The sequence below is a fragment of the Peromyscus eremicus genome, chromosome 22, assembly GCF_949786415.1.
Source record: "Peromyscus eremicus chromosome 22, PerEre_H2_v1, whole genome shotgun sequence".
In the NCBI taxonomy this organism is placed as follows: Eukaryota; Metazoa; Chordata; class Mammalia; order Rodentia; family Cricetidae; genus Peromyscus; species Peromyscus eremicus.
Genome location: NC_081437.1, coordinates 22,651,233 through 22,674,150, shown reverse-complemented (window position 1 = coordinate 22,674,150; position 22,918 = coordinate 22,651,233). Strand labels below are relative to the sequence as shown.

Genomic DNA, 22,918 nt, shown 5'->3' with positions numbered 1-22,918 from the left:
GTAGCTAGTGGCTCCTGGATTGGACAGTGCAGGTATAATCCTAGTGTGGGGAAGGAAAATCTGGTTTGCAATAAAAATGCATATTATAGTAAAAATGGAATATGTGATTCAGTTAGTGGTAGTCCTGCAACCCCCTCCTCCACATCAGATATGTGCTCATAATTAATTTGACGAACTTGGGAAGGAAAATAAAAATATCTGTAAGGAACCTTTATATTTTCAAGTTACTTAATTGTGGCACCGATTTATTATTTTGTGTAGTGAATGTGCTAAGTTTTCCTATGGCTAATACAAAAGAAAAGATTCCTGTTCACCTTGGACCTCCTTGATGAATTCCTTCATTTAGATACACATCTTAAATGTCCGCTCTGTGGCAGCTGTGTAGTAGGTTGGACATACAGGCATGGGAAACAGAACGAGATAGGTAAGCATGGCAATGCAGTCAGTGTAATAGGAAAAAATACAGTTTTGAGGTAGGGCCTCACTATCTGGAAACTCACTGTGAAGCCTAGGCTGGCCTCTAACTTGCAACAGTCCTGCATCTGCCTCCTGAGTGCTGGGATTACATGCCCTTGTCACCACACACTTGGTTTTCGTTTGAGACAGGGTTTCACTCTGTGGCTTATGCTGATCAGAACTGACTATGTAGCCCAGAATAGGCCACTCGTAGACTGAGGTTTGAAAGTCAAAGAATAATGTCATTAGCTAGCTAGGAGACTCAACCCTCCTGTCCCAAGAGAAGAGCATTTGAACAGGTAAAAGAAGTTGATACTAACTAGTTCTGTGTCATCGGCGTGGAGGATGGCAGGGGGTGGAGGGTATTACAGGGACATCCTTTAGAGAAGTTAGCAGGAACCAGGTCATGGAGCATTGTGGCATGCTAAGGTGTTGGGACTGTAATTCTCCTGAGAGGAAAGGTCACTTTTGAAGAGATGCATTGGAAGGTGAGTGGAGACTGGTACCAAGACAATTATAATAACCTAAGAAAGAAAATAAAGCATGGTGCATGACAGTAACCATATTAGGGATGTGTATGATGATTGGAGGGGAGAGGTAAGAGGGCAGAACATAGGGTGTCTACAGGTTTCTGTCTTTGGCAACAGTTGGCTTTGGATTCATAAACCAAACAATTTTTGAACAAGAGGTAACATTAGCAAAATGAATGGATTTGGACTTCATTTGAAGAACTGATCTAAAGTACAGACTTGAGAATTACCTTCTGTAAAAGAAACTGGAAACATGTTATTTTCCTCTACAAGATGAGTGTATTCATAAGCTCATCCAGGGATTATGGTAAAAGCAGTGTTTCTTAGTGTGTACCTTGGTTTGCCTGGAGAAACTTGTTAACTAATATGAAGGCAAATGGGCTGCCCATCTCTTAACCAGGATTGGACTCATTGGGAGTACTTAAAAACCTTTTCAGATTTATGCATTTATTTTATGTCTTTATTGTTTTGCTCACATGGATGTCTGTGCACCACAGACCTGTGGAGGTCAGGTCATAGGATCTCCTGGAACTGGAGTTATGGATGATTGTGAATCACCATGTAGGTACTGGGAATCAAATCTGGGTCCTCTGCACCATAAGTGCTCTTAACCACTGAGCCCTGTCGCCAGCCCCGGCAATACTCAGTCTTAATTATCTTCTTAGACATTGCAGAGTTTGAGAGCTGGTGGTCTGCAGTGAGACCTGAAGAGAGGATGCAAGCATGGGGAATACCAGTCTTTAAGATAAATAGACCAGGGAAGGATTACAGATGATGTTGAGGTGAACCAGAATGCTTTTTAAAAAACGAAAGCTAAATATTTGCACCTAAAAGAATAGGCTAGAGGCTCTTAAAAATGCGTACTCCAAAAGGTTGAAAAGAGGCTAACTTTATCATTTGTGTGATTAGGAGCTAAGACTTGTTACACCAGTGATAAATTATAAAAGTCGCTAATCATGATAGGCGTGGCATCATAACCAAGTATTTTCTTGTCTTAGGGTTGTCATTTGTGAAAGTTTGAGGTTAGTATCGTTTTTAATAAATAAAACTGCCTTGGGTTGGTAGACGGCACAAAATAGACGTGTTTCTGCTGAGTCTTTTAAAAATAAGACAGTAACCTAGGAGAGAGAGTTTCTTAGCCATCTAGAGTTAATCCACCATATATTAATCATGCTGATCCTGTGAACTACTGGTTTTTCCATGCTTATGCTTATTCATGAGATAGAAGATGGAGGTTTCTGGGTCCTATGTTGATAGTAAAACAACTCTCCACAAGACTTTTCTAACAGGAATCACAAGGGATTTGTCTCTTAATGGTCTGTTGGTGATGTGAAGTCTTTATTGAATAGAGATTGCTCCTGTTGTTTGGAATGCTGAGTTTCACTCCTAGAGGTCTGTCAGTTCCCATTATTAAGGTGTAATTGACAGACAGTAGATGCATTTGCTTCATGTGTACACTGTGAACAATTTTGATAAGAATTGAATTGATAAGAACAAATCTATAAAACAGCAATCACAAGGACAGACATTTCTGTCTATCCCCCAGTTTTTCTATGTTTATGTTTAATTTAATTTTAAGTGTGTGTTATGCTTGCTCATATGTCTGTACCACATGTGTGCCTGGTGCCTGCCAAGGCCAGAAGAGAGCATCAGATTCCTGGAACTGGAGTTACAGACAGTTGTGAGCTGCCATGTGGGTGTAGGAATTGAACCTGGGTCCTCTGCAAGAGCAGCCATTGCTCTTAACTGCTAAGACACCTCCCCAGTCCCTCCAAAGTTTTTTGGTTTCCTTTTGGTTTTTTCTTTTTTGAGATAGTTTTTTTCTATGTAGCCCTGGTTGTCCTGGAACTTACTCTATAGACCAGGCTGGCCTCGAACTCACAGAGATCCACCTGCCTCTGTCTCCCAAGCGCTTGGTGTTAAAGGCATGTGCCACCACCACCCGGGTTTTTTGTTTTTGTTTTTGTTTTTTTTTAAGATTTATTTTTATTATTTTAAATTATGTTCATGCATTTGTATCTGTGGAGGTGTTAGGCATGAGTGTTGTGTCCACAGAGGCCAGAAGGGTTGGATCTCCTGGAGCTGGAGTTACAAGCAGTTGTGAGCCTCCCAGTTTGTGTGAACTTGGGTTCTCTAGAAGAGCAACAAATGCTCTTAACTGCTGAGCCATCTTTCCAGCCCCTCCCAAAAGTTTCTTGTGTTCCTTTGCAGTCTGTTCCTCCCTTCACTCCTGTCCCTAGGCCAGTGTTTTGCAACCTGTGGGCCATGGCCCTTTTGGGGGTCACATATCAGTTATCCTACATATCAGATATTTATTTATTTATCTTAAAGATTTATTTATTCATATATTTCATGTATGTGAGTGCTCTGTCTATATGCACACCAGAAGGAATCTGATCCCATTACAGATGTTTGTGAGTCACCATGTGGTTGCTGGGAATTGAACTCAGGACCTCTGGAAGAGCAGTCAGTGCTCTTAACCGCTGAGCCATCTCTCCAGCCCCATATCAGATATTTATATTGTGATTCATAACAGTAGCAAAATTGCAGTGATGAAATAGCAATTATGGTTGGGGTCAGCACAACGTGAGGAACTGTTTAAGGATCGCAGCCTTAGGAAGGTTGAGAACCCCTGCTCTAGACACTAATAACTAACTGTACAGTGGTTTACATAAAAATTGTTCTACAATTTTACATAAGTCACATCTCACTCCCCTTGTCTTTGAAAAATGCTGTTTCTTAGCAGAACACTAATTTTGATGTGTAAATAGTTATTCCTTGCCAAGTAGAATTGCATTACAGGTACATCACAATTTGTGTAGCCATCTACCTCTATGGAAATTTGGGTTGTTGGGTTATTTTTCATGTGAGGAATTACAGTAAAGTTGTATGAGATTCATGTGTCAACCTTGTGTAGACAAGTGTTTTCATTTCACTTGGTAAATATCAAAAATAGCATTTACCATCCTGTGTTGATTGGGTCATATGACAGCATTGTGTTTCATTTTTGTTATTTAAAAATTATTTCCATACCATATATTTCGATCATACTTTCCCCTCCCCGACTCCTACCAGATCCTTCCCATTTCCGTCCCCACCCAACTTCATGTTCTCTCTTTCTCTTCCCCTCTCTCAAAACAAAATAAGGAAATAGGAAAAACAACAAAAAGAATATGATCTGGCTTCCAGAGTAGTGCATTTGTGTGTGTGTGTGTGTGTGTGTGTGTGTGTGTGTGTGTGTGTGTATTTGCTAATAGTTGCATAGGGGTGCTCCTGTGGTTAACTTTTATTATAAGTAACACCGAGCATCTTGCTCAGTATGCTTACTGACCACTTTATCTTTTTCTGTAAAGAATCCATTTATGTTCTTCATTGTTAGTCTTTTATTTTTTTTTTCTCCCTTTTGGTATCCCTCCCATTTTGGGTGCTAGAGATCAAACTCAGGCCTGAAGCATGCTAGGTAAGTGTTTCATCACTGTACTACATCCTAGGCCTAATTTAAAAAAAAAAAATAAATCAAGATGTCTTATTTCTGATTTGTAGTGTATTTCTTCCCGGTTGTGGTTTGTTCTTTTTTTTTTTTTTTTTTAAAGACAGAGTCTCACTATGTAGCCCTTGCTATCTTAGAACTCAAGATGTAGACCAGGCTGGCTTCAAATTCACAGAGATTCATCTGCCTCTGCCTCCCAAGTGCTATGATTAAAGGCGTGTGCCACCCACCATGCCTGGCTTTTTCATATTCCCAATGGTGTTTTTTGAAGAACAAAAGTTTAAAATTCATCATTAAAAATGATTCCATGTGTTGGGGTGGTAAGATGACTCAGCAGGTATCTTACCTGTTACCACCAAGCCTGACAACCTGAGTTCCAACCCCAGGACCTACAAGGAAGAAAGAGAGAATGGGCTCCTGAAAGGTGACCTCTGACCTTCAAAACACACATGCCTCCCCCGAAATAAATACAAAATATAATTTTTAAAAATTGGAGAAGGCCTTTTTAAAATTAATTTTTGGACTACAAAAAAAAGTGATAAAAGATAAAAACTAGTGTGCTCGCTTCGGCAGCACATATACTAAAATTGGAACGATGCAGAGAAGATTAGCATGGCCCCTGCGCAAGGATGACATGCAAATTCGTGAAACATTCCATAGTTTTGGGCCCCAATCCTAATTCCTAAGTCCTGTGTGATTCTGGCACTCTAATAAAACCACTTTGCCCAGGAAAAAAAAAAAAAAAAAAAAAAGCCCAAGAGAAGGTGTAGATGTAACCAACCGTCTTATTAAATAAGAAACACAGAGCCGATTCAGAGAAGAAAGCCAAGAGGTCAGAACTAAGAGCCTTACCCTTCCTGCTTCAGCTATCCTGCTTCAGCCAAGAGAGCTCTCCGAAAAGGGGGCCTACTTCCTGTGTGTATGTCTTTATATAGTCTAGCTGTTCTGCCTTCTCATTGGTCGTAAACCTAAACACGTGACTGCCTTGTCACTGCCTGTATGTACCACCCTCCAGGTCCTTAAAAGGCGTGTGCCACCACCGCCACGCACTTGCTATGGCTCTAAAACTCTGACCCCCAGGCAACTTTATTTATTAACATACAATTAAAATCACATTTCAGTACAAGTAAAATACCACCACAAGAAGGCACAAGAAACAGACCGACTCGTTCACACACTCAGTAATCCCATAAAAACACTAAACTGGAAGCTGTAATGTATACACAGAGGACCTGGGGTAGACTCCTGCAGGCCCTACGCATGTTGCTTCAGTCTTTGTGAGTTCATATGAACTTTGCTCCTGTTATTCAGAGGGCCTTGTTTTCTTAGTGTCCATCATCCCCTCTGGCTCTTAGATTCTTTCTGTCTTCAAGGTTCCCTGAGCCCTGAGAGGAGGGATTCATGGAGCCATCTCCTTTAGGGCTGAGTGTTCCAAGGTCTCTCACCCTTCATAATGTCTGGCTGTGGGTCTCTGCATCTGTTCTCGTCTGGTGCAGGAGGAAGCTTCTCTGATGATGGTTGAGCAAGGCACTGATCTATGAGTCTAGCTGAATGTCATTAGGAGTCATCATTTTATTTTTATTTTTTTTTTTAGAACAGCAGTATTTGGTTTTCCCCTGGGTCCCTGGGCTCTCTAGTCTCAGGTCCTTGGTCACCTAAGCAGTGTTGGGTATGGGTTCCATCTTCTGGAATGGGCCTTAGGTCGGATCAGCCACTGGATGGTCACTCCCACAAGCCTTGTGCCCCCATTGTAGTACTGGCATCTCTTACAGACAGGACCCATGTCAGTCAGAGGGTTTGTGGCTGGGTTGGTGTTTATGTTTCTCTTTGGATAGTGTGCAGAGAACCTTCCTGTACCAAAGATGTTAGAACAGAGGAGTGAAAGCTCGAGGTAGGCACCAGCTCAACTTCTCCATGTTCAATACATTATAGAGGTCTTGTCTTCAGCAATGGGTCCTTGCCTTCAGCTTGTAGAGAGTAATCGATAGTCGTGGCAACAGCCTGGATTTTTGGGGGATTCCCATGGGATCCCTTTGGCCAACAACTCAATTACATGTAACTCAATCACGTCACTAGAAGCTTCATTTGGTGACAGATGGCCAGTTGGGACTATGTCTCTCCTATTATTTGGCAATTTCAGTTAGATGGCTTTCATATATGTATATATTTTAGGAAGCTTTTACTGTATTGGGTTTCCAGACTATCCCTCAAATGGTTCTTAAAATTAGTTACATGGGTAAGCAAGTACCTCTGGGGTAGGATGAAGTGTCCTTGGGTATATGCCCAAGAGTAGTATAGCTGGATCTTGAGGTAGATTGATTCCCATCTTCCTGAGGTACTGCCACACTGATTTCCGTAGTGGCTGTACAAGTTAGCACTCCCACCAGCAATGGAGGAGTGTTCCTCTTAGCCCAAATCCTCGCCAGCATGGCCTGTCAACTGTTTTATTGAATTCAGACATTCTGACAGGTGTAAGATGGAGTCAGAGTCATTTTGATTTGAATTTCCCTGTATTCCCTCCCTGGTTACCTCCTCCCCACTTGATCCCCCCATTCAAGCTTCTTGACTCCACCCATCCATAACTACTTTACTCTCCTAGCGAGATCTGTCTGTCCTCTGTAGTCCCTTACTCAGTACCTAACCTCTGCGGTTCTGCAGTTTGTAGCTTGCTTATCATTGACTTAACCGCTAATGTCCACATACAAATGAATACTTACATATTTCTCATTCTGGGTCTGAGATACCTCACTGAGGATGACATTTTTCTAGTTCCATTCATTTACCTGTGAATTTCATGATTTTTTTTTTTTTTTTTTTTTTTTAGTGGCTGAGTAATACTCCATTCTGTAAATGTACCATTCTTTATCCATTCTTCTGTTGAGGGAAATCTAGATTGTTTCCAATTTCTGGCGGTTGTGACTAGAGTAGAATGGACATGGGTAAGCAAGTACCTCTGGGGTAGGATGAAGTGTCCTTGGGTATATGCCCAAGAGTGGTATAGCTGGATCTGTACCCTATTTTTAAATTGGATTATTTGGTTTTTGATATCTAGTTTCTTGAATTCTTTATATATTTTGGTTAATAGCCCTCTATCAGAAGTGTTGTTGTAAAAATCTTTCCCATTCTTTAGGCTGCTGCTTTGTCCAGATGACGGTGTCCTTTGCTGTTCCAAATGACAGAGATCTTTGCTATTCCAAATGACAGTGTCCTTGGCTGTGGCAGACCTTTTCAGTTTCATGAGGTCCCAGTTATTAATTGTTGTTCTTAGTGCCTGCACTATCAATGTTCCGCTCAGGAAGTTGTCTCTTGTGTCAATGAGTTCAAGGCTATTCTCCACTTTCTCTTCTGTTAGGTTCAATGTACCTGGTTTTTTGTGGGTTTTTTTGTTCTTTTTTTTTTTTTTTTTTTTTTTTTGTTTTTGTTTTTGTTTTTCGAGACAGGGTTTCTCTGTGTAGCTTTGCGCCTTTTCCTGGAACTCACTTGGTAGCCCAGGCTGGCCTCGAACTCACAGAGATCCGCCTGGCTCTGCCTCCCAAGTGCTGGGATCAAAGGCGTGCGCCACCACCGCCCGGCTTCTTAAAAGTTTTTAATCATACAAGTCTTTCACTTGTGTGGTTAGAGTTACCCCAAGATATTTTATATTATTTGAGGCTATTGTGAAAGGTGTTGTTTCAGTCTGTTCGACATTTGTATATAGAATGACTACTGATTTTTGTGCTTTATTTTTTATCTAGCTACTGTGCTGAAAGTGTTTATCAGCTGTAGGAACTTCCTGGTAGAATATTTTGGTTCACTGATGTATACTATCATATCATCTGCAAATACTTTGCAAATAAAAATACTTTGACTTCTTCCTTTCCAGTTTGTATCCCCTTGATCTCCTTCAGTTGTCTTATTGCTCTAGCTGAGACTTCAAGTACTATATTGAATAAGTGTGGAGAGAGTGGACAACCTTGTCTTGTTCCTGATTTTAGTGAAATTGCTTTGAGTTTCTGTCCATTTAAGTTGATGACGGCTCTGGAGTGGCTGTAAACTGCCTTTAGTGTGCTGAGGTATGTCTCTTGTATCCCTCATCTCTCCAGGACTTTTATCATGAAGGGTGTTGTATTTTGTGAAAGGCCTTTCCTGCATTTAATGAGATGATCATGTGGTTTTTGTCTTTCAGTTTGTGTATATGGTGGATTACATTTATTAATTTATGTATGTTGAATCATAATTTATGTACATTGAATCGCTGCATCTCTGAGATGAAGCCTACTTGATCATGGTGAATGATCTTTTTGATGTATTCTTCAATTCTGTTTGCAAGTATTTTATTAAATATTTTTGCATCATGTAAGGGAAATTGGTTTGTAATTCTCTTTTTGTGTTGGGTCTTTATGTGGTTTGAGTATCAGGATAACTGTGGCCTTGTAAAATGAATTGGGCAATGTTCCTTCTGTTTCTATTTTTGGAATAATTTGAGGAATATTAACTCTTCTTTGAAAATCTGAAAGAATTCTTCTTTTGGTTGGGAGTCTTTTAATTACTGCTTCTATTCCAGTAGGGTTTATAAGTCTGTTTAAATTGCTTATCTGATCTTGATTTAACTTTGGTAAGTGGTAGTATTGAGAAAATTGTCCATTTCTTTTAGATTTTCCAGTTTGGTGGAGTACAGGTTTTTAAAGTATGTCTATATGATTCTCTGAATTTCCTCAGGGTCTGTTGTTATGTCCTCTTTTTCATTTCTAATTTTGTTAATTTGGATATTCTCTCTCTGCCTTTTAGTTAATTTGGATAAAGGTTTGTCAATCTTATTGATTTTCTCAAAGAACCAACTCTTGTTTCATTGATTCTTTGCATTGTTTTTGTTTCTATTTTATTGATTTCAGCCCTGAGTTCGATTATTTCTTATTGCCTACTCCTTTTGGATGTGATTTCTTCTTTTTGTTCTAGAGCTTTTAGGCTTGTTCTTAAGTTACTAGTATGAGATCCCTACATTTTTTTATTTATCTTATCTAGGCACTTAGTGCTATACTTATCTCTCAGAACTGTCTTCATTGTATATCATAACTTTAGGAATGTTGTGTATTCATTTTCATTTTCATTGTATTCTAGAAAGTCTTTAATTTCTTTCTTAATTTCTGTCTTGACCCATTTTTCATTCAGTAGTGAGTTGTTGAGTTTCCATGAGTTTTAAAGCTTTCTGTTGTTTCTGTTGATACCCAGCTCTAATCTGTGGTGGTCAGAAAGGATGCAAGAAGTTATCTCAGGTGTCTCGTATCTGTTGAGACTTACCCTGTGCCCGAGTATGTAGTCAGTTTTGGAGAAAGTTACATGAGGTGCTGAGAAGAAGGTATGTTCTTTTGTGTCTGGACAAAACGTTCTGTGAATAAATCTGTTAGGTACATTGATTTATAATGTTACTTAGCTCCAGCATTTCTCTTTAGTTTTTGACTGGATGACCTGTCTATTGGTGAGAGTAGGGTATTGAAGTCTCCTCCTATCAGTGTGTGAGGGGCAATATGTGATTTAAGCTATAGTAATGTTTCTTTTTGGGTGCTCTTGCATATGGTGCATAGATGTTAAGAATTGCAATGTCCTTTGGATTTTTCCTTTGATGAGTATGTGGTATCCTTCTTTATCTCTTCTGAGTAGTTTTAATTTGAAGTCTATTTGTTAGATATTAAAATGGCTACCCCAGCTTGCTTCTTAGGTCCATTTGCTTGTAATATCCTTTTCTATCATTTTATCCTGAGGTGATGTCTGTCCTTCATCTTAAGGTGTGCTTCTTGGATGCAGCAGAAAGATGTATCCTGTTTTCTTATCCATTCTGTTAGTCTGTGTCTTTTCATTGAGGAATTGAGACCATTGATGTTGACAGATAGATATCAGTGAGCAGTGTTTGTTGATTCCTGTTGTTTTGGGGTGTGTGTGTGTGTGTGTGTGTGTGTGTGTGTGTGTGTGTGTGTGTTTTCCTTCTTTTGATTTGCTTGTTTGGGATTATTCCTTGTGTTTTCTCAGGTTGGAGTTTTCCTTCTAGCACCTACTGTAAGGCTGGATTTGTAGACAGATATTGCTTAAATTTGGTTTTATCATGGAATGTCTTATTTCCTCCATCTGTTGTGTTTGAAAGTTGCTGGATATAATAGTCTAAACTGTTATCTGTGGTCTCTTAGAGTCTGTAGAACCTCTGCCTAGGCCCTTCTGGCTTTTAGAATCTCCACTGAGAAGTCAGTTGTTATTCTAATAGGTCTGCCTTTATATGTCTTTTTTCCCTTGCAGATTTTGATATTCTTTCTTTATTCTGTATGTTTAGTGTAGATGTAACCGACCGTCTTATTAAATAAGAAACACAGAACCAATGCAAAGAGGAAAGCCAAGAGATCAGAGCTAAGAGCCTTACCAGACTGCTGCAGCTAGCCTCTTCAGCCAAGAGACCTCTCCGAAAGAGGTGTGTTTGTCTTTATATAGTCTTTCTGTTCTGCCTTCTCATTGGTTGTAAACCCAAACACATGACTGCCTTGTCACTGCCTGTCTGTAGAGACTTCCAGGTCTTCTGTGGTTGGTATTGAGATTAAAGGCATGTGTCTCCAATGCTGGCTGTATCCCTGAACACACAGAGATCTACCTAGCTCTGCCTACCAAGTGCTGGGATTAAAGGCGTGCGCCACCACCGCCATGCTCTTGCTATAGCTCTAATAGCTCTGACCCCCGGGCAACTTTATTTATTAACATACAATTAAAATCACATTTCAGTACAAATAAAATACCACCATAGTTTAGTGTTTTGATTGTTATGTGCCGGGGAGACTTTCTTTTCTGGTCCAGTCTACTTGGTGTTCTGTATGCTTCTTATACCTTGATAGTTAGGGAAATTTTCTTTTATGATTTTGTTGAAAATATTTTCTGTGCCTTTGACTTAGGTTTCTTCTCCTTCTTCTGTTCCTATTATTCTTAAATTTAGTCTTTTGATAGTGTCCTGGATTTCCTGGATGTTTTGTGGCAGCATGTCTTTAAATTTAACATTTTCTTTAACTGAGGTATCCATTTATACTGTCATATTTTCAGTGCCTGAGATTCTCTCTTCCACCTCTTGTATTCTATTGGTGAAGCTTGCCTCTGAGTTTCCTGTTTGAGTTCCTGAATTTTTAATTTCCAGATTTTCCACAGTTTAGATTTTGTTATTGATTTTATTTCCACTTTCAGGACTTGAACTGCTTTATTTGTTTCTTTCCACTGTTTGTGTTTTCATAGATTTCTTTAAGGGGTACACTCATTTCCTCTTCAAAGACCTCCATCATATTTTAAGGTCTTTTTCTTAAGGTGTTTCAGCTATTTTGCAATACTCAGGGCCTGCTGTGGTAGGATTGCTGGACTCCAGTGGAGACATATTGTCCTGGCTGTTTGATTGTGTTTTTACAATGGTGTCTAGGCATCTGGGTTGGGGAAGATTATAATTCTAGGTGCTGATAGCTGGTCTTGTCTTTGTTGGGTGGGTGTTTTGTTCCTTATTTTCTGTTGCCCTCTCTGGTTCTCAGGAGTGTGGTGGCTGTGTAGGAAATTCTTCTGGGACCCTGCTAGATGTGGCCACTAGGGTTACCATGTTTCTAGGTTTTGGAAGCTGACCCTTAGGAATGAGGGTGGGCTAGGAGGTGGGGGCTGAGGAGGTCCACAGGAGGGAGGAAAGCAGGGTGTTCCACCAGGATCTGCTTAGTTCCCTGGGAATGGGGTGGGGGCATAGAGCGAGGAGGGGTTGCAGCAGGCATTCTGCTGCAAAGATGGGGATGAGACTAGGGGATTGGACTTGGAAGTGTGAAGGGAGAGGTGAGAACCGGCATTCAGCCTGCCTGCTTCTCTGGCCAGAGTGCCCTGCAGGCTTGTTGGAGTTAGGGACTGGGATAAAGCAATGAATGGGGGGGTTAGGAGGGAAAGATCTGTGTGATCCACTGGAGATGGGGACAGGGGTATGGAGGCAGGGGTAGTGATGCTGCAGCAGGTGGTTGCTACAAGCTGGGAATAAGACAGGGATTAGTTTGGGAGGAGAGGTGAGGATCTGTCATCAGCTGCCTGTTTCCCTGGTTGGAGTTTGGAGGCCTTTGTAAAAATATCCACTGTGTTTCTTTGCATGTGTGTTGAATGAGTGCAGGTGCCTGTGCCCGTATGTACCCACGGAAGCTAAAGGTCCAAGGCGGGTACCCTCCTTTAGTGCTGTCCACTTTATTTTTTGAGACAGGGTCTCTCACTGAGCCTAGAGTTCACTGAGGTTTAGACGGTCTGGCCAGTGAACTCTTGGGGACCAGTTGACTTCTCTAGTGCTAGAGTAATGGCACACACCTACACAGCTGGCTTTTATGTGTGTGCTGGGATTTGATCTCAGGTCCTCATGCTCGCGTAGCAGACACTTTAACCACTAAGCCAGCTTCCAAGACTGCACCTGTGTTTCTTACTTTGAAGGATCCTATTTAAGCCTGTGAGTGCGAGTCGGTGGCACATGCCTTTAATCTCAGCAGAGATTAAACTCTTATGAGTTCGAGGCCAGGTGAATCTCTGTGAGTTCAAGGGCAGCCTGGTCTACAGAGAGAGTTCCAGGACAGCCAGGGCTACACAGAGAAACCCTGTCTCAAAAAACAAACAAAAAACAAAACAAGAAACCTTTGCATCCCATGCTTGCAAAGATTTTTCTTCTTTCATCTAGAGGTTTTTTGGGGGTGTGTGTGTGAGATGGGATTTGGCCAGGAACTTGCTATGTAGACCAGGCTACCCTCAAACTCACAGAGATTAGACTCTGGGTCTTGTGCATGCTAAGCAAGCACTGGGCTGTATCCTTAGCCAAGGTTCTTAATTTAATTGCTCATTTCAAAGAATCAAGAGTTTTTTTTCCTATTTTGTGCATTAAATTTTTTTTTTCCTTCTTTGGTTAAGTTTGCTTTTCTTTTTAAGATAACTTTAACTGAAACCTTTTGTCTGTGATTTGGGGTCATCCTGAAGTGAGCTGTTAGAGTTCCCTTCCAAGTGCTGTGTTATCTATACCACAGCTGAGGATAAACGCATCTTAGTTGCTCACTATACAACATTTCTAGTTTCCTTTGTGGTATCAATTTCACCTGCAAATTATTTAGGAGCAGGTTATTAAATTCCTAAATATTTGAATTATTTTTGTGTTTTGTTTTAGTTTGGTTTCTAAACAATTTGTTTTCTAAATTGATTCTGATATGGTCAAAAAAACACATGGTGATTTTCCTCCCTTCGATAAAAATGTAAGTTTGAGACCCAAAATGTTCTACCACGACAATTTTTTCCCCCAGTTTTTCAAGACAGGATTTCTCTGTATAGTACTGGCTGTTCTGGAACTTTCTCTGTAGCAGGCTGGCCTCAAACTCGCAGAGATCCTTCTGCCTCTGCCTCCTGAGTGCTGGGATTAAAGGCGTGCACCACCAGGCTCGCCAATGACTATAATTTTTTAAGCTTATGGAATTGTCTGCTTTTCTCTGATTCTGTCAGTTTTCAGTGTGTGTATTTTGAGACTCTATTATTAGATGTTGCAACAGATTATTATGTCTTCTGAATAATTTTACATTTTGTCATTCGGAAGCTTGTCTTTTTATATCTGGCAATACTCTTTGTCCCGAAGTCTGTTTTATCTGAAATTAAAATAGCTATCACATGTTTGCTGATCACATAGTACAATTGCACTGATTCATTATTTTAAGATTTATTGTATTTAATTATGTGTACATGTGTGCTGTGTATGAGTATATGCATGTGAGTACAGGTACCTGCTGAGAGCAGAGGAATCAGATCCTCAAGAGCTGCACTAACAGGTGGTTGTGAGCCACCTGATATGGGTACTGGGAACCAAACTCAGGTCCTCTAGAGGGCAGTGCACCCTTTTAAATCCTGAGCCGTCTCTCCAGCCCCTATTTAATTTTGATCTATGTATTTATATTTATAGGTCACAGGCCATAGGTAGCATGTGCAAGTAGAATATCTTTGTAGTGAATCTGTTGGAGTATTTAGACCAAAAGCATTTGAATCAGTATCAACGGGGTTGGATTTGGGTCTACCCTCCTGTTCTTCGTTCTCTGTCCTATGGTTTGTTCTTGTTCTTCTTTTGGGCCATTTGAATGCTTAGGGTCCCATTTACACTTACTACTGTTGGTGGCTGGAGAGAGGAGAGATGATTCATTGGTTAAGAGTGCGTACTGCTTTTGTAGAGGACCTGAGTTCAATTCCCAGCACCCACATTGGGTGGCTCAACTGCCTCTAACTCCAGCCCCAGGGGAATCCAATGCCTCTAGCTTTCACAGGCACATTGCATTCTCATGTACATCCCACACAGAGGAACACACCCATACATACAAAATTGAAAATAAATAAAATTAATAAGAATCTTTACATTTCCTACGGTATTAGGAGTTTGGCTAAGGCTCTACATTAAAAGTTGAATTCGTTGTTTCCTCTAGGTATTATAACTCATGTACATCCTTTCCCAGTCTATTTAGATTAATATCTGCTCCTTTGCTTAAATGTAGAAACCTCCCAAACATGTAGATTCCTTCTATCACCTGCCATCTGACTCCTATGTTGTAGCCTTTGGGTGTATTGTCTATGTATAGTCTTCAGAAAACTTACTAAACAATGTTAACATTTTGCTTTAAATGATTTTTTTTAAATGTTACCCAAGTTATTTGTACAAGCACACATTCTCTCCCTCTCTGAGATGGTTTTGCTTATTAGTCTACCCGGCCTTGAACTTTCCATCCTCCTGCCTCAGTCTTCCTAGTGATGGGAATACAAGATGTGTCTGGTGCATTCTTTGTTCTTTTTTTTCCCAGACAGGGTCTCACTCTGTAGCCCACGGTGGACTTGAACTTGAGGCAATTCTCCTGTCACCCATAAGTACTGGGGTTAGAGGTGTGAGCTACCACGTCTAGCTGTCTGCTGCCTCTTCCTTCTCCCTTACCGACTCTTCTTTTATTTAATTCATCTAGGGCCATCAAGATAGCCCAGTGGATAAAAGCCAAGCCTATAGATATGAGTTCAGTTCCTGGGGTCCATATGTTGGGAGGAGAGAACCAACTTTATACATTCACAGTTAGCTTTCTCCTTTTTATGTAGTCCAGGACCCAAACCCAAGAAATAGTGTCCCCTTCTAGGGTGGATCTTCCTATCTCAATGAACCCAGTGAAGAGAACCACTCAACAGGTCTGCCCAGAGGCCAACCCCATGCCAACTTGAAACCCAAACACATCACGTTTATTTTTTATTACATCTTTATTTTTTATGTATATGTGTATGCATGTGTGGGTGTCAAGGTACATATCTGGAGGTCAGAGGACAGCTTGTAGGAGTCAGTTTTCTCCACCATGTGGATCCTGAAAATCAAACTCAGATAGTCAGGGTTGACAGTAGGCACCTTTACCTGCTGAGCCATCTTGCTGGCCCCCAAACACATCAGTTTATTCTACACCCTTCTACTCTTTGTCTCCATAGGTTGATGGCTAACTCATAATGCAAAAATGTATTCAGTCCAACTTCAAGAGTGCCATGGTCTAACAATTGGAATACAATTTAAAGTCTCTTCTGACATTGCAGGCAGTCTCTTAACTCTGAGTTTCAGTATGATTAAAAACAATTACATACTTAAAACAAAACTACACAAAGTAAACATTCCTAGTCCAAAGAGAAGACCGGGACCATAGACCAATACAAGACTGAAATACAGCAGGGCAAACACCAAATCCTGCAGCTATGTGTCCAACATCTGGGGCTCATGATGGAATCATCTGGGTTCCAGAGGGCTTGAGTGACCTCGTCCCTCCAGTTCTGCCATCTCTAGTACACACAGCCTCTAACTGGAGCAAGCTCCATGCCGTGACTCTGGCTTTCCTCATGGGAAGACCTATGGTCCTGGCATCTTCAGCATCCTGTGGTCTCCATTACTTCACTTTCACAGCTTCATACAGTGGCTTCTCAGGGCCTCTTTTCAGGAAGTCTGACCCTACCTACCACTTATTTAACTTAATCAATGTAATCCCTCACAGGTGCGCCCTCAAAGGAGGCTTATGATTCTAGGTCCTGTTGAGTCGACAGTATTAACTATCACATGTAACACGAATTGCTAAATGGTCTTATTAATAAAACACCCGGAGCCAGATATTGGGATGAAGCTGAAAGATCAGAGGAATAGAGCAAGCCAGCCACAAATTCTTACAGCTAGGAAATCCTCAGCCCAAGAGAGCTACTTCCTGTATGTATATTCATGCCTTATATACTTTTCTATGCCCTGCCATCTTACTTCCTCTCTCCACCCAGCTACATCACTTCCTCTTTCTGCCCATCTCTATCACTTTCTGTCTGTCTATACAGACCTCTATAGTTAACTAGTGCTGGGCTTAAAGGCATGTGCCACCACACCTGGCTCTGTTCCCCGTGTGGCCTTGAACTCAGAGATCCGGATGAATCTCTGCCTTCTGAATGCTAGGATTAAAGGTGTGTGCTACCATTGCCTGACCTCTATGTTTAATATAGTGGCTGGCTTTGTCCTCAGATCCCCAGGCAAGTTTTATTTGTTAGAGCTCAAATAAAATATCACCACATTTCCCCTTATTTTTCTAAAATAAAAAAATATAACTAATATAAGAAAAATTATATATAATAAATACAATAACTATGTACAGTGTATATAGGCCATAAATGTATCAATAGTGTCTAGTCCAGTTGCATTTGACAAATTCAGCAAAAATATTCCATTATCTATCCTATTTTGATGAGTCCAAAATGTACCTAATTCACTTTCTATCCTAACTTGTATTACCAACCAAAAATTATCTTTTGATATCTTTCAAACTTACACACTTTACACTTCTTTAGTGAGTTTCTTTTCTCAATTTGTTAACAAGGAAAACTATAACTGTCTAATCTTAAACTCTCTCAAAGACCCCAGAAGGAAATAATATTACCTAGTTAAACAGGAAGTGCGAACAAGTGACTTCCAAAAATGTGAGGAATGACAGAAACATTCCTGGACTGGACAGTCATCCAAGATTTCTCTGCAACATTGGGGCATCCATCTTTGGCCTACAGGCCTAGCATATCTGACAGACTCATCTGTGAAGCAGGATTTTCTAAAGGGCTGTCCTACCTTGTCTTGGCAAGGATCAGCAATCCTTTCTTTTGTGTCCTGCTTGTCCATTTTGGACAGCATACTGTCATCAGTTGAGGCAAGGGCCCTTTCTTGCCCAGTGACTAACTTTTAGCACAGTGAAAGTAAACTCCATAAGGAGTTTCTTCAATGCCCATCATCTTCTCTGAAGTAGATTGGTGCTACCAAGAGCAGACATAACTTACTGTCAAAAAAAAAGGTACAGAGATGACTAGCCAAACTAGTGGAAATGCACGAACTATGGACCAATAGCTGAGGAGCCCCCATGGTACTAGACTAGGCACTCTGGATAGGCGAGACAGTTGTTTAGCTTGAACTGTTTAGAGAACCTCCAGGTAGTGGGATCGGGACCCATCTCTAGTGCATGAGCCGGCTTTTTGGAGCCTAGCGCCTATGGTGAGACATTTTGTGCAGCCTTGGTGCAGGGAGAAAGGGCTTGGACCTGCCTCAATGAATGTACAAGGTTCTGCTGACTCCCAATAGGAGACCTTGTCTTGGAAGAGGTGGGAATAGGGGGTGGGTTGGGGGGAAGACTGGGGCATGGGATGAGGGAAGAGAGGGAAATTTGTGGTTGAAATGTAGAATGAATAGAAAATCTCTTAATAATAAAAAAGAAAAATCTATGTTATTAAAATATCTTAAATGCCATATTCTGTAGATCTCTGAAGTGTTTGAAGATAACCTGTATACCTAAGATATATTTTTGCTTGACCTTGAAAACATACCTAATATGACTACAAGTTCAATTGTAATGACTACTAACTTTCATTTCTTACTAATAACTTTCAAGGATTAGCAATTTGCATTACATTGCTAAATGAACTGTTTAGGTACAATACCTTGGACAAAATTAGAAATATATGTACAATGTTTTCTAACAAAATCAACCTCAAATTTGTATCAATATATATAATTTGTATACAATATACAAAAATCCAATCCAATGTAAAATATTTAAAACTAGTAGTTGCCTTTTAAAAGTAGATTCAATAATCTACTTTTTTATTTTAACATGTCTATATCCTCTATTTTCAGAGTAGATTCAATAATCTACCTCTTATCTATATCCTCTTTTTTCTTTTTCTTTCTTTTTTTTCAAACAAAAATCCTGTTTAGCCTTTTTCCCTGACAATTATCAATTAACAACTTGTAACCAACCATCCCAAACAATGACAATTACCCATAACCCATTGAATGTCCAAAAACCACCTGCCCCACCTCTTAGGAATGTGGGCCTCGTATTCTTAAAATTACTTCCTGTTGTCTGGTGATGAAGGCATCTTTAAGGGATCCTGAAAAGAAAAAAATTGGTTTAATTGTCAAGTCCTGGGAGAGGCAGCTGTATCATTTGTTGTCCATTCTCTGAATAATGGGAAAATGCAGGGCTTATCTCAAGTCCTTGTTCAAGTAGTCTGTGAGGCTGGATCATCTCAGCTAGCCATCTCGAAATTGTCCTGAGCAGTTTGTAGTCCAAAGCTGATCTTGGGGTGGTGTTTGTCAGCTTAGTGGTATTATCATCGTCCTGATGGAATTGTCGTTGTGGGGCCCCATCATCTTTTTGGAGACTTCAAAGTTCCTGTTAGGTGTGATCATGGTTCCCTACGGAAACTGAGAGATTCAAACCTGAAATCAGGTACAGGAAGCTAGATAAAGCCTTTTTTCTAGTATTAATATGACCATTAATATCATGACAAAAGTTTAAATATATATATTAATCTTATAAATTTTGATATAAAATTCATACCTTATGAAAAGTTTTAAAGAGTCAAAATATGGGCGGTGGTGGCGCACGCCTTTAATCCCAGCACTCGGGAGGCAGAGCCAGGCGGATTTCTGTGAGTTCGAGGCCAGCCTGGGCTACCAAGTGAGTTCCAGGAGAGGCGCAAAGCTACACAGAGAAACCCTGTCTCGAAAAACCAAAAAAAAAAAAAAAAAAAAAAAAAAAAGAGTCAAAATAGAACTAAATAATTATGAGATTAGTGGCAATAGAATAGTTCCTTAATTTTGGTTTTTCTTCTGTTTCGTATCAGGTGGCTCTTCTGACATGATACAGAGATTTTGGATTTTCCTTTAACAAGCTTGCTTGGGTTTAGAGAAGGAGAGAGCCATGCTCCAACTCCAAAACCAGCTTTATTTATTTATTTATTTTTTTGGGGGGGGGTGGTTTTTGAGACAGGGTTTCTCTGTGTAGCTTTGCACCTTTCCTGGGACTCACTTGATAGCCCAGGCTGGCCTCAAACTCACAGAAATCCACCTGCCTCTGCCTCCCGAGTGCTGGGATTAAAGGCATGCGCCACCACCGCCCGGCCCAGCTTTATTTTTTTAATTGAACTGGGACTACATAAAGACCATTTGTGCTATGTGTCTGTAGAAAACAGCGGAAACAAACATTTAGGAAGACTTACGAAATTTTACCCTGTTTTAGATAGGTGATATACCAATAGGCCAATTTACTCTTTTTCTTGAGACATTTTTTCTGGATGATTTGTCCTTATTTCTTCAAGTGTCTTATTTGTCCAGTGTTCTTCAGATTCCTTAGCCTTCATTTTACTGAAAGACAAAAACAAAAACCTTTCCCCAGCCCTAACTTTCGGGAGGTTGCCTTTCGGCAAGTTATATCTGATTAAATGAAAAGCATTTGTTAGTGGTATAAATTAGTTTAAATTGAATGGTCATGCTGGTTGATGAACTATCACCTCTTCTTTTGTTTTTGTTTTTGTTTTGTTTGTTTGTTTCGAGACAGGGTTTCTCTGTGTAGTTTTGGTGCCTATCCTGGATCTCACTCTGTAGACCAGACTGGCCTCGAACTCACAGAGATCCACCTGGCTCTGCCTCCCAAGTGCTGTCACCACCGGCTGGTGCTCAGCTCTTCTAATTAAGAGGTCTCTCTTGTTCAAATTGAACCTTTATCATCGTCCCCAATGTAGTACATTTCCTGGTTTCCATTCTGAGGTCAGTTCATCTTTAAAGTATACAGGCTGATTTAATTCTGTAGTTTTTTTTTTTTTATTAACCAATGTCTCTCCGCAGCTGTTGTTCTTTTCCTTAGCATTGAGAAAATTCAAAGTTAATAGAGCATTATGTAATCTATTTCTGGGGGATTTTTGTTACCCCTTTCTGTTTATTTAGCATATCCTTTAGAGTTGGATTTGATCTTTCTTTGACTGCTTGGCGTGTAGGATTATGTGGCATACCTATAATATACTTTATATTGTTATAAGCAAAAAAACCCTTTCATTTTACCAGAGACATATGCTGGAGCACTGTCAGTTTTGATTTGTGCAGGTATACTCATGATGGCCATAACTTCTAGCAAATGTGTGATTACAGAATCAGCTTTTTCAGAACTCAAAACAGTTGCCCATTGAAATCCTGAATAAGTATCAAAGGTATGGTGTACATATTTCAATTTTCCAAATTCTGCAAATTGAAACACATCCATCTGCCAGATTTCATTCCTCTGAGTACCCTTTGGGTTACATCCTGCTGATAGTGGAGTTTGATTGTAAAAAAGAACAAGTAGGACATTTCCTTATAATTTCTTTGGCTTGTTTCAAGGTTATGGAAAAATCTTTTTTTAAACCCTTACTAGTGAATAATTTTTTTATGAAATTCTGAGGCCTCCAGCACATTTCCTATCAATAATTTATCAATCTCATCATTACCTTGTGCTAGAGAGGCTGGCAGACCCATATGGGATCAGATATAAGTTATATATAAGGGATGTTTCCTATTCCTGATTATATCTTGTAACAATAAATAACAAAGTTAATTTTGACTCATCAGGGATAAATTCTGCAGTCTTTATATGTAATACCACTCTTTCAGCATACTGAAAGTCAATAGCTATGTTGAGAGATTCCGTAAAATCCATTAATACCATCACAATAGCATATAATTCCAATTTTTGAACCAAATTATAAGGACTTTGAACTACTGTACTTAAATTTTCTGATTTGTAACCTGCCATTCCTTGTTTGTTTGTGTTTGTATAAAATGTAGGGGCTCCAGATATTGGTGTTTCCAGTACAATGCGAGGCAAGAGCCAGTTAGCTCTCTTTATAAGTTTAATTCTATCACTTTTGGGATATTTGTTGATAATCTCTCTTAAAAAAATTACTGCAAGCTCTTTACCAAGGTTCACTTTCTGCTCATAATTTGTCAATTTCATCATTAGTTAAAAGTACTACCATTTCTGCTGGGTCTATTCCTGCTAATTGACAAAGTCTCAATTTTCCTTTTAAAATCACATCAGAGATCTTTTCCACATAAGTTTTTAATTTTTTACTCTCTTTATTTGGTAGAAATATCCATTCCAATATAATATCTTCCCTCTGCATTAGAATTCCTGTCAGAGAATGCTTAGAGGGTACAATAACCAAAATGCAATCAAGCTTTGGATCCACATGATCCACATGTGCATCCTGTATTTTCTTTTCCATCAAGGCCAATTCTCTCTCTGCTTCAGCTGATAATTCTCTTGGATTATTTAAGTCCTTATCACCCTCTAAGGTTTTGAACAAATTACTCAGGTCATCATTTTTTTACCCCAATAGCAGTCCATAGACTCAAAATGTCTCTGAATAATCTTTAAAAGTCATTAAGAGTCTGTAATTGGCCGGGCGGTGGTGGCGCATGCCTTTAATCCCAGCACTTGAGAGACAGAGCCAGGTGGCTCTCTGTGAGTTCAAGGCCAGCTTGGTCTACAGAGTGAGTTCCAGGACAGGCTCCAAAGCTACACAGAGAAACCCTGTCTCGAAAAACCAAAAAAAAAAAAAAAAAAAGAGTCTGTAATTGATCTCTCCTAATTTGCACCTTTTGGGGGTCTAATTTTTTGTAGACCTATTTTATATCCTAAATAACTAGTAGAATCTCCTCTTTGTATCTTTTCAGGAGCAATTTGTAATCCCCAACAAGGCAAAATTTTTCTTTACTTCTTCAAACATTCTTTTTAAAGTATCTGTATTTGAATCAGCTAGTAAAATATCGTCCATGTAATGATACATTATAGATTTAGTAAATTGTTTATGTATTACTTCCAACGGCTGTTGTACAAAATATTGGCATACGGTTGGGCTATTTACCATTCCCTGTGGGAGGCAAATTTTTCTCTGTCTTTTTCTTGTAAGGGTATTGAGAAGAAACAGTCTTTTAAATCAATAACTATAAGAGGCCATCCTTTAGGTAACAGAGAAGGCAAAGGAATTCCAGATTGTAGAGAAGCCATTGGCTGAATTATCTTGTTAATTGTGCTTAGATCTGTTACCATTCTCCACTTACCAGATTTCTTTTTTT

At 39.8% G+C, this 22,918-nt stretch overlaps 1 protein-coding gene and 1 non-coding gene across 3 annotated transcripts in view; both read left to right on the top strand.

The window, feature by feature from the left end:
* Znf512 (zinc finger protein 512) overlaps positions 1-22,918 on the top strand; it is a 54,184-nt gene that overhangs the window by 1,529 nt on the left and 29,737 nt on the right. The window lies entirely within an intron of this gene.
* On the top strand, positions 5,034-5,140 carry LOC131897764 (U6 spliceosomal RNA). Its single transcript, XR_009375785.1, has one exon. It is a non-coding gene; the product is annotated as a U6 spliceosomal RNA (small nuclear RNA).